This window comes from Vombatus ursinus, unplaced genomic scaffold, assembly GCF_900497805.2.
Source record: "Vombatus ursinus unplaced genomic scaffold, bare-nosed wombat genome assembly UNPS02014822.1, whole genome shotgun sequence".
NCBI classification, from domain to species: domain Eukaryota; kingdom Metazoa; phylum Chordata; class Mammalia; order Diprotodontia; family Vombatidae; genus Vombatus; species Vombatus ursinus.
In genome coordinates this window covers 3,563,610-3,569,269 of record NW_020954600.1, presented here as the reverse complement: position 1 = coordinate 3,569,269, position 5,660 = coordinate 3,563,610, and positions in this window count along the sequence as shown.

Genomic DNA, 5,660 nt, shown 5'->3' with positions numbered 1-5,660 from the left:
AAAGAGAGAAAGAAAAAAGAAAGAAAGAAAGGAAAGAAAGAAAGAAAAGAAGGAATGAAGAAAGAAAGGAAGGAAGAAAAAAAAGAAAAATCACATTGGAAGTGGGGTAGAGTGGAGGGGCAGGTGAATTTCAAGTGTTGTACCAAGAAGAAAATGGGGACTTTCTGGGACATGTGGGGGGTTGACTTTATCATGCTAATGTATGCATAATAGGCTCTGGGACTCTCAGAGCTCAGGGTCTCCCAGTGAGAGCCATAGAGCTTGGTAATTAAGAACTGGGCCTTGGACAAGGGGGTGAAAGCAAATAGCCTGAGCAGAGGAACCATATTCCCAAAGATCAGGTCTCAAAGGGGAAGAAAGTGAGGACTAAAGGGAAGAGAAAACAGAGACTTAATTAAACAACAGAATGTTGTTATTGTACAGTCATTTCAGTCGTGTCTGACTCTTTGTGACCCCCATTTGGGGTTTTCTTTGCAAAAATACTGAAGTGGTTTGCCATTTCCTTCTCTAGCTTGTTTTACAGATGAGGAAACTGAAGCAAACAGGGCTAAGTGACTTGCCCAGGGTCACACAGCTAGTGTCTGAGGCCGTATTTGAACTCAGGTCTTCTTGATCCCAGGCCCAGAGCTCCACCCACTGTGCCACCCACCTGCCTAGAAATAATAGATTATGCTTTAAACCAGAGGTAAGAGTACTGATCCTGGGAGATAGTATTTGTTTCCACTGCGTGTAGATTGAAAACCCCCTCTCCCCCCACTCAAAAGAATTCTAGACCCTCAAGGGCTGGAAGGGACCTTAGAATATAGATCCTAGAATGATATAGCTGGGAGAAACCTTAGAATATAAAACCAAAAATATCGGAACTTAAAAGGAGACTTAGAATCTAGGATGTTAGTGCTGGAAAGGTCTTAGGACAAAACCTTAGGGGAATCTTAGAACTCAGGATCACAGAATTCCGAGCTAGAGAGAAACTCAATTCAACAAATATTCATGAAGCATGCAGGCCCAACCACGCCTCCTTTTCTAAGTGTGCCGGATCCCTCACTAGGAGCTGGGGCTGCAAAGTCAAACACATCCCATCTGTGTCTTCGAGGGGTTTACATTCTACTGGAAAATAGAAGATGCACACAGAGCTTTCCTCCTTCCGTCCTCCCGGCCCTTGGTGGTAGCTGTTCCACATGTACCTTAGAGCTCAAATGTGGGGTTTTCCCCTTTGTTTGATATTTCTTCATTGCGCTAATTGAATGTTGCATATTCTAGTTATCCATAGTGAGGCTGTAAGCCTTGCTCAGACTCTAAGATAAATGTAGGCAGGGGCCATATATTTGCTCCCTTGCCAGTTTAGTAAGGACTTGTCAACCTGAGCTTCCATTCCCCTAGCACAGCCTTCAAGAAGCCAGGGTTAAGTCTGGTCTGCACACAGTAGGCACTTAATAAATGCTTGTAGTATTTAAGGCAAAAATGCTGCTAACCACTAGCAAGTGGTTAAACCAATTTTTTTTTTATTCCTTTGGAAGATGGATCTGCTTTCGTTTTCCAGTTACATGCCCCAAATTTATTACCTGCACTGCCTCCTGATATGAATGTTTTCTTCCAGCCCAAGGGGTCAAATTTTAGCTTTTCCAGAACACTCTATCCTCAATAGCTGCACTCCAGGCATATTGGACTATTTGTTCACTGTCCCTCCGATTCAATTCAACAAGCTTTTACTGAGTGTCTACTCTGTGCTGCTGGTATTGATGTAACAAGGAATCTGGCATCTAGGGCAAAGTCACTGCTGAGGATGGGGAGAGGTGGTTCTCCCAGAGAGTTTGACCTGTGTCCCTGAGGACATCACAAAGTGGATGGGGCAAATTGGAATGGAAAGCTGACTCCAGGAGAGATAGTCCAGATGTGCTGGGAAGACAGGGGGCACCCTGTGCCTCTGCCTCATCTCCCTCACCTCTCCTGATAGCACCCCTTCTTCCCAAGACACCAGCACATAGAGTAAAGACTTACTCTTGGCTCTGGGACCAGGAGGATGCAAAAACAAAAGGGGGCACCCAGCAGTTTATGCTGTCAAAGAGTTTGGGTCCTCAGTATTTTCCTGTCTCTGAGACTTTGTTCCAGTCATCCTCTTTACCTACCCTCGAGACCTAACTGCAATGCCAACTCCTCATAAATACTTCCTTTTTCTTTTCTTGTTCTTTGTACAGCTACTTCTCTTTTTGAATTCACTTGATTTTTTTCAATCAACATACATTAAGTGCCTACTGTGTACAAAGTACTACAATGGGCACTGAGTAGGGCAAGTTATTTAATATCTCTGTGCCTCAGTTTTCCCATCTGTAAAATGAGGGGGTTGGGTTTGATGGCCTGTGAGGTACCTTCCAACTCTAAATCTATGAGCCTACCAGGAAGGCAAAATCCCTGCCTTCCAGGATCTTACAGATCCATTAAGTAGAAAAGATGCCAACACAGAGATTTGCCCAGAAGTGGAGTGGATAGACAACTGAACTTGAAGTCAGCAAGAAATGGATTCAGATCCCAGCCCAGATATTTACGAGATGGGAGACCTGAGGAAGGTACTTAACCTCTATGAGCCTCAGTTACCTCACCTGTAAAATGGAGATAATTATAATTACATCAGTAGCAAGTTCTCCTAGGGCAGGGATTCTTTGCCTCTTTTGTATCATGGACCCCTTAGACAGTCAGGTGAAGCCTTCTCAGACCTCTTCTCCCAATGATAGTTTTTAAATATGAAGTAAAATGTATTAGGATTGCAAAGAATCAATTATATTAAAATATAGCTATCAAAATATTTTTTAAATCAGGTTTGTATACCCCTAGGTTAAGAAGTCCTTTCCTAGGGTCATGAGAATGAAACGAGATAGTATATGAAATGTGTTTTGCAAATTTTAAAACTCTCTATAAATGTTGGGTATTATGCACAAAATGCGTCACAGAGGTGCAAACAAGATGTTCTGTGAACTACAAGAGGGAAAAGGTGGTTTTTGAGTGTGCTTTAAAGAATGGGGAGCAGTTCCACTGGGGAAGGAAGAGGGAGTGCGCTAGGTGGGGGGAACAGTGTGAGCAAAGGCCCAGAAGTGGGAGGGTGCATTGGAGAGCAGAGACCGGTCCAGGTGGACTGAGGCGAGGAGTGCTAGCAAGCAGGAAATAGTGTGAGAGCGTTCAAAAATTACATCTTCTCAAACATTATAAAGAACAAAAAACAAAACAAAACAAACAACAGCAAAAAAAAAACCAAGTCGGGCAAAGCAATGCTTTCTCTGTTCCCAATTTCCCTGGGGGAATTTACACTCATACTGGGAACATGGCACAAGGGACATGGGTTAAGGAAACCGAAAGCCTGCTTCTCTCTCTCTCTCTGTCTCTCTCTCTCTCTCTCTCTGTCTCTCTCTCTCTCTCTCTTCCTTCTTTTCCCTTCTGTCTGTCTCTCTCTCTCTCTCTCTCTCTCTCTCTCTCATGTCTCTGTCTCTCACTCTTATGTCTCTCTGTCTATGTCATGCCATGCCTCTGTCTCTGTCTCTCTGTCTCTGTCTGTCTCTCTTTTTTTCTGTCTCTGTCTTTCTATCTCTCTCTCCTTCAAATTTTCAAATTAGCCCTACAGCAAAGGATTCATTCAAGTGGTGCCAGTTAATCACAGGAGCTAGTTTTATTTCATCTTGCTCCCACTCAGAAGTGATTCTCTGCTCTTGCATTGCAGTGTAGTTTGATGGAGCTTTCTGCACCATTGACACATGATCTTTAAGTGATCATCCCAGTCCTAATGAGATATCCTCTTTGTTTTTGCCGTGTAGTAGAGAAAGAGCTGTAGGGAAGTTCTTGCCTCCATTGGTCGCATGGGGCTTCCTCTTAGAGCTTCTTTCAAGTGCCCTTGCTTAGGTTCTGTAGATTTAGAACTGGAAGGGAGGTCATCTAATACAACCCCATCATTTTACAGATGAGGAAACTGAGGCCAGACAAGTGACTGGTCACAGAGAAGGAAATAGTAGAGCCTGGATTAGAAACCACGTGCTGTTTCTATGACTTCCAAGTTCATCAGCCTTTCCATTGGGCCATTTTGTTTCCATCAGATGCAGCTGTGGGGTGCAGTGGAGAGAGCACTGATCCTGGAGACAAGAAAACCTTAATTCAAATCTGACTTCAGATACTTAATAGCTGTGTGACCCTAAGCAAGTCACTTCACTGCTAACTGCTTCAGTTTCCTTGGCTGTAAAGTGAGGATAATAATAGCATCCACCTTGTAGGGTTGTTATGAAGATAAAATGAAATAATATTTGTAAAGCACTTTGAAAACCTTAAAATTACATATACTATCATAATTATATATCATAATACCATTATTATATGTAATATTGCCATCATATAATTATATATAAATTGTTAATAATTAAACTAATTATGTTAATAAATTAGTAATAAGTAAATAAGTAGAATAAAATAGAATTCAATAAACAAAGCCAGTATTAGTATCATTATTAAATTAAATAATTAAAATTAATATTAATGTTAGAGCAATTCTATGTTGTTCTTCATGTTGAACAATATTTCTCCACAATATTGTTCCTCATATCACTCCCAGAGGTGTAGAATTTAACAATAATAACAATAATTTATGATTGCATTATGGGTCCATGTCATTGCTGCTACAAATTACAAAAAAGATCATCCTCAAAGGGCCTGGCCTTGATGGATTGATTGATTGATGCAGGTTTTTCAAGTGTAGCTTTTGCACTGTCTATGACTGAAGGTTTGTTGGTTTAAGGTAAAAGTGAAAGAGATACATCTTCCACCCCCTGACCCCACCCTTGGAATGAGCCTGGTCTAAACAGTCAGTTTCTCTTCCTTTTTCTTCACCTCCTTTAATTCTAGTGCCTTCTCGATGTTGATTATTTCCAGCGTATCCTCTATATATCATGGCTGTGCATTGTTGTTTGCAGATTGTCTCCCTTATTAGACTGTGAACGCCTTGGGAGCGAGAACTATTTTTCGTCTTTCATCGTGTCATCAATGTTTTAGTACATTGCTTGGTACATAGTAAGTACTTAAATGGTTGATGACTGAATTACTGATTCCCACTGGCTGTGACCCTCTCTCTAGTCACCACCTTCAAGTCAGCTCCTACAGAGATTTGTCTACACAAGTGGAAGGAGAGAGAGGAAGAAATGAGAAAGAACCAGACTCCTAACAAATAGCAATTGTTGTTGATTTACTCTCAACTAAGGGCAAAAGCCCCATACTCAGTTTCACCTACTTTTGGGATGTTTGCAAAGAATGAATAAATCAATATCATTTTATCTCACATCTGTCCTGAGCCCCAGGTCAATATCCAGATTGCCAATGGTTTACTCTAACTTGTATATCAAGAAGACATGGTTCTTCTCCTTCACACAGAATGAAACACATATACCTCAAAAAATTGTTATGATACAATTATATGTATATACATATATATATATATATATATATATACACATAGTATGCCACTGTTAAAGTATGAATTAAGTCAGGAATTATGAACAATCCTGGCACAGTGTAGGTATTTCATAAATATTTCTTGATTGGTTGATTGAATTGCACCTCCAGCCTCCAGAATAGAAAGGGAGAGGCAGGTACTTCACCATCTGTAGTAATTCAGGAGAAGTTCATCATTGGTT